General features: G+C 43.6%; 1 protein-coding gene and 1 non-coding gene across 4 annotated transcripts in view; both read left to right on the plus strand.

The window, feature by feature from the left end:
* The first annotated feature begins 2,622 nt into the window (after window positions 1-2,622).
* On the plus strand, window positions 2,623-2,728 carry LOC146717098 (U6 spliceosomal RNA). Its single transcript, XR_014915873.1, has one exon. It is a non-coding gene; the product is annotated as a U6 spliceosomal RNA (small nuclear RNA).
* Window positions 2,729-2,835: 107 nt separating this feature from the next.
* htr4 (5-hydroxytryptamine receptor 4) overlaps window positions 2,836-12,806 on the plus strand; it is a 166,750-nt gene continuing 156,779 nt past the window's right edge. For 2 of the 3 annotated variants that reach the window (XM_085471875.1, XM_085471894.1), the window contains exon 1: window positions 3,147-3,306. The gene's annotated coding sequence lies outside the window, so the exon portion shown is untranslated. Of the gene's footprint in view, window positions 3,076-3,146; window positions 3,307-12,806 lie in introns of those variants that run through there. The other variant, XM_085471884.1, reaches the window with a different exon arrangement.

A 12,806-nucleotide genomic window follows, 5' to 3' on the forward strand; every position in this document is an offset into this window, starting at 1 on the left:
TAGGCCACGTAAAACCAGTTATCATAAAAATATTTGCAATGTTTGGTTTTCTTCCTGAATACTATCATTGTTTATATTTACTGCGGGAAGAAATGGTAAAAACAGCGTTTTATAAGGAAAACGCTTGAAAGCACTCTCCACCTGTGAGCAACACCAAAACCAAAAAACCCCACACCCTTTCCTATTGGTCGAAAAATGTACCATGTTGACCAATAAAAACATGATATGGCAACATGGCATTTAGTGTTTAGGAAGGGGGACGTTTTAGGAGTGATGGCTGTGTTTCAATGATGAGGATGTACACATCGTGGACAGGGAGGAACGCTGGTTTGAGCGCGGAGTCAAGGAGGCCATTTACGTGAAAAGGGAAAGACCATCTCTGAATCGAGGAGGGGGCCTAAGGGTACATCTTTTGCCATCTTACAGTGCTGTGATTGCAGCCATTCCCCATGTCACGGTTCTGGGTCCGTGGGACCCAGTATTTTGAGTTTATTATGTTTTGGTGTAATTTTGCATCAGAGATTGTTTTCTTGTTCTCTTGTTGTGTTAAGGGTGATGATTATGTCTATTATTAGAGTTCCATGTTTCTGTTTATCTGGGTTTAAGATGTGGGTTTAGTTTCATATGTCATTTCCTGTCTGTCTCTTGATGTCGAGCCTGCGTGTGATGTTTTATTGTGAAGGTCTGCGTCTCATGTGAGTGTTCAGTTTTACCTTGGTCTCATCTTACTGATTGTTCCCAGCTGTGTCCACCACCTGTGTGTAATTCCCGTGTTTCTCTGTGTGTATTTAAGTCGTGTCCTCCGTCATTGTAGTTGCTGGTCCGTCTGTGTAACCACCGTGTCTCGCTCATGTGTTCACCCTGCTGTCCATCTCCTCTGCTCGTTCTCATTCTTGTCCAGGTTTGTGCTCTGTAGTTTAGTTGTTTCCAGTCTAGTTTAGTTCGTGCTCCATTTGCTGTTTGTCCTTATTTTGTGCTCAATAAACCACCCTCACTTCTCCACTACTGCCTGCGTTTGGATCCTCCCTCCTTCATTTCCTCCACACAGCTCCTCTCACTCGCCGTGACACCCCAACTCTCTGTGAATGGTACTCATGGCCATTGATCAGTGGGTTTTGGTCAGTGGTTGTTGATCAATGGTCATGAGAATTTGCATAATTAAGATTAAGGAACTGACCTCCCAGCCCATTGTTCCTTCAGTGGGCTGGTTTCAGTCATTATGCAAATGTACTGTTTATAAGATTGGGGAAAGCTGCAGTCAGCTGAGACTGAAGAAGTCACTTGGATGAGTGACGAAACGTTTCTCCCACAAAACTACGTCCAGATGAACAGAATCAACCTTTGGAGATGTGAGAGATTTGCGACGTTTAGCTCAAATCTTGTGTAGTTAGTGTGTAGTGTAGTCAATAGTTTTGTTGTGTGTGTCAGAACAATGAGGCGACTGCTGAATGTTACAGGTGTTACAGGAGTGACACATCTCCTGTTGTCAGGCCTGTTGTTCTCCTTTATCTCATAGTGGACAGAAATTATTTTTGGAGTGGCACAAATAATTTGTGTGGCATCAGATTTGATGCAGAACAGCTGATTGTTCTGTAAATAGTTTGAAATGTTTATTTAAAAAAAACGCCTTGGCTGCATTTCTAAGTAAACAGCCGCAAAAAACTTTGTTGTTTGCAAAACTCAGTAACTTTTTTTGCAGAAGTAACTATATAATTAATTGCCCAACACTGGTCATTATATACTGTATTTTGCAGACACAGAGTTACAGGACTCTCTCCCAGACCACAGACTCATAATACAAGTCAGAGCTTTTGTTAAAAAAGAAAGAAAGACAGAAAGTTGTGTTTTCAAAATTGGAGTTCAAGTTATTTTTACTTCCAATAGTGTTAACATACTACACGGGTTATGAACAAGATTTTTTTAAGTTTTCATTGTAAGTGGGCTAAAGCAGTTAATTAAAAGTAGTCTAACATAAATGTAAATTTATGTAATTTGATTATTTTAATAAACCATGTGACTTGGATGGATTTGATGCTGGCATGACCACAGTGCACACGTCTGCTGTTGCTCACAGTGGTCCAAGGGACCGCTCAGGGAGTTTGTGTGTTCGCTCAGATAAATGGCAAATTAGAGGGAACATTGCCGTACAGATACATTATGTTTTGTCAGTGATGTAGTAAGACATGAAAATGTTTATGAGAGGAGGCTGTACTAAGTCCTGCTGTTAAATAAAAGCCTCTGATGACCTACAAACATTTCTCAGTGTTATTCTAATTAAGGCCCATTGTAATATGTAAAATGCTGTGTCCTCAGAAAGCCCTGCTGCACTCACAGCTGCTCCACCATACAGCAGGCTGAATGCTGCCTGATGCTCAGCTCTATGAAACGTTTATCGATCGCTGTGGATGCTAATTTGCATCAAAGCGATAATAATTTTTGAAACTGTGTTTCTGCCTTTGTTTATTTTGACCCCAGAAAGAGTTTGTTTGAAGTTGGTTCACAAACACTTTTTAAAGACTGTCCACAGACACAGAATAAGAAACATTACACTCTAATATTGACAGTGATCACACATCCCACTATGACCCCTGACCCGTAAGGATCATGTTAGGTCAAGGTCAGGCTTGGTTCGGCAAGCGCGTACGCTAAATTGGATACGATACAGAGAAGATTAGCATGGCCCCTGCGCAAGGATGACACGCAAATTCGTCAGGCTTGGTCTTTCTCTCGCCCGATCACGTCATCAGGAACGACCAAATGGATCACGTTTGTCAAGTGACGAAGGTGGGGGTGTGAGTGGGGGGCAGGCTTCCCTCGGCTGAGGCCTGAGGAGGAGGGATCAGAGCGCAGCGGGTGGAGCGGGTGGATGTTCTGAGTTCAGCTCCGGCTGCGCGCACTTCTCCAGCTTCCCCCTCGCCTCCTCCACCTGTCTGGCCCTTTCTCCGGCTCTCTGCGTCGGACGCGCATCGCCTTCTGCGCGTCCCCGCGGGTCTGCGCTCCTCGGTGCTCGTGGCTGTGAGCGCGGAGTGGAGCAGAGTGACCGTGGGGATGTGGTGACATGCTCGCGCAGGAACGGTGAGTGAAACGTCTCGCTGTGTTCTGCCGTGACCTCCGCGCGCGCACGGAGGAAGCGCGCAGGGATGACGTGTGTGAGGGAGTCGGAGCTCTTTGGCCGTGGAGCGATGTTATGCTCAGATTTCTGCGAGTTTCCGTGTGAAACGCAGACGCGATCACGCAGCGGGGATTACTCACCTGTCTGCGGATACTGATCGGTAACGGACTGTGAGTGCAGCGGAACCGGATCCTGTAAGTTAGCGCGTCTGAACTGCGTGTCCCTGATTGTTGGTTCTGAGTGTGGGTCCGTTTGGATTCGCGTGATTTGGGGAGTGTTGGGTTGATCCTGAGGTGACACATTCACCTGCTTCTACCTGCAGACTCTTCATGTTGAATGAGCAGAGGGTGTGAGGCAATTTTTAAAGGACCCCCGTGTGCAGGCAGAGTCAGACTCTTCCTTCACTCTTGTCAAACTTGGACTTGGCTGTTTTTCCTTCTGCGCACTCTGCTGTTATCGTCGTTATTGTGTAACGTTTATGGCTCTGCAGGGGATTGGCACGACTCGATCAAAGGTGCAGGTTTGGAGTGTTAGTGTCAGCTGCTGTGGCCTCGGTGTGACCGGGTTCCTCCTCGGGTCAGCGCAGAGCCGCTCAGACCGGCTGATTCCCTTCCTATTCCAGTGTTCAGCCTTTTCTCCTCATGGTGATTAGACTGTGCCATTTCCAGCGAAGAGTCTTCTCCTCAACAGCTCCTCTTCTTACTTTAAGCTTTGTTGGGAGGTTTTAGTCCATCAGAGGACAGAGTGTAGACTCGCAGCAGCAGCAGAGACCCTACCCACCTCATCCACATGTTTGCGCTCCAGCCGCTGCTCCGTCTCGCTGAGTGTTAGGTGTTTGAGCGAGTGTGCTCAAAGCATTGAGAGTCATGCTGTGGTGGTGGAAGTATGGCAGCTGATCTTTTCTGTGATATTCTGTAAGTTGTTGTGTTGTGTTAGGATGACTCGTAGAAGATGAACTTTGGCTCAAACTATACGTATATAGTGCGCTGATGATCTTAACACAATGCCGAGTGAGTAGAGCGAGTGTTGTCGGTGTCATTTCCCCGACTTGTACAGATGCTGTAACAGCTGCTGCAGTTAGTAGGAAGGACTAGTGTACGTACATTTATTTGACACTCTTACTGTACTGTCTTACTAATTTCTGTACTTTTATACTTTTACTCCTTTCATGTCAGAGTTCTTAATCCTGAAAAAAAAGAAGCTTTGAATTGTTGTCTGATTTCTAATCTCAGAGAAAAGTCGTCACATTCAGACAAACGAGAGGAGTGCAACAATCTCGGCAAAGCTGGGAATAAGACTGCAGCTACAGATCCCCAGAAATATGTCAGTGCATGAAAAATAACAGCAGACATGACATCACATGGATATGCATACATTTAAAAACAGACGTTTTTCACTGGGCCCTGCACTCAATAATTGTTTTATAATTCTTTGTCTGTTTTCACTGCCTTAAGGCACAATCAACCTACACAGGTTTCTATGGTTTCATCCTCTGCATTAAGCACATTGAGCTTGCTATTATGAAATGTGCTAAATAAATAAAATTGCCAGCAGCATTATACATTTTTCACATCACTATCGATAAATATAATGAAGTAAATTGATTACGTAAGTAAGTAAAGTAAGTAAGTTTCTGATAAATATAAAGGTTTCTTTTTACTGCTGGTTAAATGGTTTAAATCTTTATCTTCTGTCAGAAGTTGAACACGATAAAATGTAGAGCTGCATTTTAAAGAAAAATCAAAGACATAAAATAATTATTAATACAAAAAAGTCAAACTAAAATTGTTATTTTTGTGTCTCCAAATGTTTGAAATAGAGCCAAACAGGAAACACGTACTTATTTAAGAATCGTTCTCATGTAAATGAAGAAGAGCATGACACTGACACTCAAGTGTGGAGCAGCCCAAACGTTAGCGCCTGTGCTCTTTCTCTGGCTCTGTCCCAGCCGCATGATTGGTTCAGCTCGGTGCTGTTCTCTTTGTCACCGGCTGTTTGTGCTGTCTGTCAGAACATGCATGGACGAGCTCTGTCCACTTTATATCGACTATGTTTCGTGTCTCTACTGCACGATAATGAATCTGATGGGTTTTTCTCTCAGCTCTGATGTTGGTTCACAAACACTTTATGAAGGCCCTTATGGAGGATAACACACAGGCTGTTAACAAATAAACATGCACGTGTGTGGTCATCTGAACAGTCTGCACGTCTAAGTGGGAAAGTTAGTGAATGCACAACACTGTCCGCGGTGGCTGCTGAAGCTCTGTGTCTGTACTGTGAGTGTGGCTAAAGTCTAAAGAAGAGCTTTAATGTGACCCGTTTACCATCTGTGTGACCAGAATGACCAAATGCAAGAGTCCAGCAGGTTGGATCAATAACTGGATCTCTCCCTCACACACACACACACACACACACACACACACACACACACACACACACACACACACACACACACACAGCATTTGCTGAGGATCTATAGCCGGTCGTCTCTGTGACGTGGTCGCTGTCTGCCTCCACCTGTGCTGTAGCTTCACACCTGGCAGGCTGACAGCAGAGCTCTTATGAGCCTAGCTGCATAATTAATTGGATTTAAATCATACTTTTGATCAATTACAACATTTGCATGTTGATGAGATGTATTTTCAGCCTCCTGGGCTCTGGATGCAGCGGTTACGTGTTTCATGTGTGAGACAGGAACAAACGCAGTAACTAAATCAGCTTCACTGTGAGGTGAGAAATCATAAAAGGCACACAGTTGTTAATAGTAATGATGATTTACGATGCCAATAAAAGTGACTGTAATTAACTGTGAAACCTAAACTGTGGCCCTGCGATAGGAGCTGGGGGGCTTCCTCCATATGTTGTATCGTGGCTGTGACATTCATTAACACAGCTGATGTGTTATCGCTCTGGCTGTTTATTGATATTCAAACCACTCGATGTCAGACGTCTTGTCAATTTTGCACAGTGAAAAAGAAACCTGGAGGATCTGCTCTACAGCAGATCTAAGAGCGTCCCTTACTGTGTCTCGATGTACGCAGAGTAGAAGCAACAGTCATTAACAGACTTTGATTAGTCGATTCCTTAATAAGCAACTCCTTTTTATTAGAGGTGGTGATTATTGAAAGACCCAGCAGCTGTGGGAGGGGCCACCACTTTGACTCATTAAACTCATGTGGAGTTTATCATAAGCACAGCTACCCGCTGCATCCACAGTGTCGGGCTCCAGGACATGGAGTGGGTCTGTTTTCTTTCAGTTGAGTTGTTACGCTCCCTAAATTTTTGTCTCAAAGCAACACAGCACATGAGATGCCACAATGCTGCTTTAAATAATGGAAACATTGAAAATACTCCCAAAGAAAAGAGCCCGGCTAAAACAAACGAAAGATGAAGAAGATCACGAGCCCTAAACTCGACCTGGAAACCAAAGAAGAAGAAACCAGAACAGTACTGTGGGTAACTCCCTCCACCGCAGCATCAACAGAAACATGACGGTGCTGATGGAGATCATGTAGCAGGAGAGAAGGACCAAGGTGCCGTGCTTTTATACACATCCATCAAGCTTCAGCAACCAATCAGCACTTAGAACAAATCAAAGGAGAGAGATAGAGAGAGAAAGAGCAGGTTAATATGGAGGACAACAAAAATCCCAGAAGACGATGAGTGGACCAATGTCCTGAGTATGATGGAGGCCAGCTGCTGGTGGCAGAACCTCCACTCAGACCTGCAGCAGTATTAACTATTAGCATCAGATTCAGTATTACAAACATCCAGTGCAGGTTAGGGTCAGTGTTGCACTCTCTGACAAATATATTCACAATGCACAATGACATACTGGTGTATGTCATTATGCTTTAAATTTGCAAAAGAAACTAGAAGAAGTTGGACCATAAAGAGGCATTTTAAAGTCCAGTAACTGCACAATGTTTAGCTGAGATTAGATTAGATTAGATGAAACTTTATTAATACCTCGGGTGGGTTCCTCCGGGAAATTCAGTTTCCAGTAGCACGGCACCGACAGAAGTTGCATGTTACAGATACAATAAGGGGAATGAGAGTAAGGATATAAGCATAAATATGCCATATAGACTTAGAGCTCTATTGTCATTGTGCAGTTTCTTGCACAGCGAAATTGGGTAGCTGAACCACAAAGGTGCTAAAGTAAGAAGAAGAGAAACCAATATACAACGAAGGCGGAAAATAAATAAATAATTAAATAAATAGAATAAAATAAAAAACAGTGTATATGTATACATATGTGAGTGGAACTATATACATGGTGTATGCGTAGGAAACATTGAAACAGACTGGGACCAAAATAATTGCACATGAGCCAAAAATATTGCACAGAACATGGTAAGACTGAGATATTGCACATAGATGATCAACAGCAGTGTCAGGGTGGATGTGTTGGGGAAGTCTTTACACACTCTTAGTTTGCATTGAGAGTACAGAATATGTCATATGGATAAATAGGATTGCACATTTGAGTGAGTATATTGCACAGTGATTATTGCACAGTTGAATATAAAAAAAATATATTTCAAATATTGCACAGTGTAAAAAAACACTACAGCTCAGTTGTTCTAGCCCTCCTTTGTCCCCCCGTTTCCCCTCCCTCTCCCCTCCAGTGAGGAGTTTAATACAATAATGCAATTCCTAGTAGATCCTACTAGTAATCCTAGTAGTAAGTCTCTACTAGTAATTACCGGCCTATTTCAAAATTGCCATTTATAAGCAAATTACTAGAAAAAATAGTAGAAAATTAATTCAGGTCCTTAAGGCAGATTACAGATTGTTGACCCTTTTCAATCTGGCTTTCAAAAGCAGAACTCCACTGAGACTGCTCTCTTAAGGGTCTATAATGATCTGTTAATCCCTTCTGATGCAGGGAATTGTTCTGTGATCATTTTGCTTGATCTCAGTCCAGCCTTTGATACCACTGACGACAAAGTCCTACTTAACAGACTGAAGGTTTTGGCTGGTATATATGGATCTGCTTTAGACTGTTTTTTCCTACTTATCAGAAAGGACCTTTTCTGTTAGGACTGACAGGTTCGCCTCTAACATTGTCCCCTTAACCTGCGGGGTTCCACAGGGCTCAGTTTTGGGTTTTTATTTTATTTTTACATGCTTCCTTTAGCTGGCATTATTCAATCTTTTAGTGACATTTCGTATCATTTCTATGCTGATGATTCAACTGCATATGTCCTCAGCCTCATCAGCTGCATAGGCTGTCCACCCTAGTCCAGTGTTTAACTCTGATTGTTTTTCAAACAGTTACCTTGTTTTAAACACAAATAAGACCGAGAACAAGATTGTAGCTCCTCCTGAACTACATTCAAAAATCAGTCAGGTTCTTGCCTCTTTCTGTCCTTCTGCCAAGTCAAATATTCGAAATCTTGGAGTAATATTTGATTCTTCTCTGGGCCTTGACTCACATGTAAAATCTTTTCTCGTTCCTGTTTCTTTCATTTAAGGACATTTCTAAACTGCGACATGTGATCTCCTTAGCTGAACTGGAAAAAATTGTTCATGCATTTGTGTCATCGCCTTTAGATTATTGTAATGCCCTGTTTACCAGCTTGGACAAATCATCTCTTTCTCACCTCCAAGCTATACAAAATGCAGCGGCCAGGCTACTGACACGTTCTAGCAAGCAAGCTCACATTACTCCTATTTTATAATTTTTTTACATTGGCTAGCAACAGATTTTAGAATTTGTTTTAAATTCTTGTTTTAACACACAGAGCACTGAATGGCCAGGCCCCATATTATTTATCCAAGCTTCTTACAAAATACACTGCTGCTCGTTGTCTTCGCTCACAGACTCAGAGTTTCTTGGTTGTTCCCCGTACACAACTGAAGACGACTGAAGACAGAGCCTTTCAGTCTGTGGCACCAAGGCTGTGGAGCAGTCTACCACCACCACTATGTTTGGTTGACTGTGTGGAATCCTTTAAAGAACAGTTCTAAACTTTTCTATTTAAAAAAGCCTTCTGTTGATCAATGCGGTTTTTTTTTTTTGTTTTTTTTTTACATTTTTAAAAAATTTTTTTTACATTTAACCTTTTGTGTTGTTTATGTTGTCTATTCATTACTTTTTTATTATTTATTTATTTATTTATTTTTATCCTTCGTGTACAGCACTTTGTGACTGCTGTGATGGGTCAGCCAGGGTCTCTTACACAGAATCAGAATCAGAAAGGGTTTTATTGCCAAATGTTGAGCAGGTTTACAACATTAGGAAATTGCTGCGGTGCTTCAGTGCGAACATACTGTCATAAATTACGCTTAAATAGACATGAAAAAATAAATAAATAAATAAATAAAAATAAGAATAAGAATTAAAAGTGCTAAGTAGAAAGATATATACATGAGTGCAGGTGGTGATCAGTGCCAAACATGGAATGATGCAGTGAACACAGCGTAGGGTCATGTGTTAGTGGTGGGAACAGTCATACGGTTATTGTTCATGAGTCCAACAGCAGAGGGGAAGAAACTGTTCTTATGGCGAGAGGTTCTGGTGCGAATGGACCGGAGCCTCCTGCCTGAGGGGAGCAGGTCAAACAGACTGTGTCCAGGGTGAGAAGGGTCAGCTGAGATCCGAGCTGCACGCCCCAGTGTCCTGGAGGTGTACAGGTCCTGCAGAGATGGGAGTCTGCAGCCAATTACCTTCTCAGCAGAGCGCACAACATGCTGCAGTCTCTGTTTGTCCCTGATAGTGGCTCCAGCGTACCACACGGTGATGGAGGAGGTGAGGATGGACTCGATGATTGCGGTGTAGAATTGCATCATCGTCCGTGTTGGCAGGTTGAATTTCTTCTGCTGCCTCAGGAAGTACATCCTCTGCTGGGCTTTCTTGATGACGGAGGTGATGCTCCCACTTCAGGTCCTGGATGATGGTGGTACCCAGGAAGCGGAATGAGTCCACAGAGGTGATGAGGGTGTCAGTCAGGATGATGGGGGGGAGTGGTGCTGTGTGCTTCCTGAAGTCCACAATAATCTCCACTGTCTTCTGGGCATTCAGCACCAGGTTGTTGTGGCTGCACCAGGACACCAGACGTTCAACCTCCCTCCTGTAGGCAGACTCATCTCCGTCCGAGATGAGCCCAATAACGGTGGTGTCATCTGCAAACTTGATTAGCTTGACAGACTGGTGGGTGGAGGTGCAGCAGTTGGTATACAGGGAGAAGAGCAGAGGAGAAAGAACACAGCCCTGAGGGGAGCCAGTGCTGATGGTCCGGGAGTCCGAGACATTCTTTCCCAGCCTCACATGCTGCTTCCTGTCCGTCAGGAAGTCAGACAGCGTCATCCTCACAGAGGGTCACTCCTGACCAGAGCCTGCTGCAACCAACTGCACTTTAAGAGACCGAGCAGAGCACCCGCACACTGCGCCACAGCCTGACACACTTCAGTCAAAGAAGGAAATGTCAAACCTGAAGCTTCTAAACTTGTTTCATGGGGAAACACAGGAGCACAAAGATGTGCGTGGATGCAGAGTGCGATGGGGATCGAGTGGAAGATTGATAAAATCCTGTAAAGGTTGTTGTAAAAACAGCGCTTCACTTCCTGTTTGCTACAGATTCTTTTAATGTGGTTGGCGGCAGGAGAGGTCACGCTCATTTCAAATTAAAAAAAGACAAAAACTGGAGAAAGTTATTTGGCTGTTTGTGTTTCCACAAAATATCCAAAAATTGTGTAAACAAAAAAGCTTTCCCATGTTGTTAGTCCCATTGTGTGCAGTGTGTAGGGTTATATTGCCATGACCTGTTAAACTGTTGTGCGTTCAGAGGTAACAAAAGGACATTTAGAAACAAAAACTGGCAGAAGAAGGAGGATAATAAAGAGGCATAATGAAGCAAGCAGGGTTAAAGAGAGAGTCACACAGAGACAGAGAGGCGGCGAGGGAGACAATTGGGGTAGCTAGAGTTCACGAAAAATACAAAAGGGGACACGTATGTGAAAGAAAAAGAGCATGAAGGGCAGGTGAGGTGATGCCGGGGGCAGGAGCAGGGGCGGGGAGGTGCACTGCGGGAGAGAGAGGGTATTTATTTTAGGTTAACCTCAGACACTCCGCTCGACAACCTCACTCACACTGCGAGACGCTTCATGACAACCAGCTTGTCATGCTGCTGTGCGTGTGTACTGTATATGGTTATTATTTATTACATTGTTGTTATGATTGTATTATTCTTGTGTGGCTCGTTTTCTGGGTGTCGTGCCTGACTCACACGAACACGTTTCTTCTGATAAATGCACCGGGAGCAGCGAGGGATCGAACCGCCAACCTTCTGATTCCTGAGCCTCAGTATAATGAATCCAGCTGCTGGATGAATAAAAGGACTTGTGAATGTGGGTTAGTTGGACGTTGCTCTTCGGTGTGTTCTCCTCTAGTATTCAGGAGGCTAACCTCACTGAATCAGTCTCTCTGTTCATGTTACAGCTCTGCAGAGACATAAATCTTAAAGTTCAAGCTCAGGGATGGTGTCAGAGAATAAAAGCGAACGACGTTGAGGAGGAGGCCTTTGGCTCGCGTTGCTGATCAGTGAAAGAAATAAAGTGTGACAGAGAGGATCCCTGCAGGATGCAATGGGCGACTTTGAGTGTCCTCTGTGTTGGTGTGCTGCACAGCTGCATGAGTTCAGGTACTCGAAGTCTTTATGTGGACTGATTTAATGCTCCGAGCTGTTTTATTCTGATCTGTGCTCCGTTTTATTGATCTTTTTGTTCAGTTATCACACGTGGAGGTGAACTCAGTGAGCTGGTACACTCTAAGTCAGTCCAGATAAGAAAGTCAGCAAAATTCCCCAAATGTGAGAAAGTAAATGTCGTCTCTCATCATTTATGCATCAGGCTGCTCCAGTCTGCATTCACCTTCAATAAGACTCAGGCCATTTGTTCCAGCTGAAGCACACAGGAAGACTCCGGGGTCTGTTTGCTTTCCTGCATCGCTGTTTCACGTTAGAGTCGTTGCTGCTGACGTGTGTCTGTGCCGGATCTGCACACGTTAAGTGCTTTTTTTGGGAGAGCCTGAGGTGGATGCTTTTTGAGTAGCATGATATAATTCTGCTTCTGTTTGGATTTACACTGTCCTTGCCGTCTTTGAATGGTGAGAAAAGAAAGTCGTAGATCTTGTTGCCATTTTTAGGGGGTGGGCGGAGACTCTGAGGGACTTGTTCCTGTCCACTTTAATGATGCCGCAGGAGCTTCAGAGCTGTCATTCCTTTGTTTGGTTCAAAAGCCTTTAAGTCCTTTTTAAATCATTGAACAGGTGTGTATGTGATTTTAAAAAGCAGCTGTTGTTGCAGATTTAACATCTTTAATTTTGACTCTTTTTCTCTTTTCTGATTTGATTCTTTAGTCTTTGTTTTTGCTTGTGTTTCAATGCTGCTGTCTTTGACTCAGATATTCTGATACTGTTGTTCAGCAGTGGTAAAGGTTTACTTGAGGGCGTGCTGCTCCGGTCATTGATGAACTAGGACTGTGAGTGCACCGAGGGTGATTTAGGATGCTCACTGGTTCCTGAGTGCTGATTGTGATTTCACAGGTGCACAGACCCTGCTGCTCATTCTCACTTAAAGTTGCGTGTACTGATTTAATGTGCACACATCAATATTAGCCTGTCCTGTTCCTGTAAAGCGTCTTTAGCTGTGAGTCAGAAACGACTGCCTGAGACACCATCGTGTTTCCT

The sequence above is a fragment of the Copadichromis virginalis genome, linkage group LG2 (assembly GCF_057382275.1).
Source record: "Copadichromis virginalis isolate Kocher_CV1m ecotype Utaka linkage group LG2, C_Virginalis_male_GT1.1, whole genome shotgun sequence".
In the NCBI taxonomy this organism is placed as follows: domain Eukaryota; kingdom Metazoa; phylum Chordata; class Actinopteri; order Cichliformes; family Cichlidae; genus Copadichromis; species Copadichromis virginalis.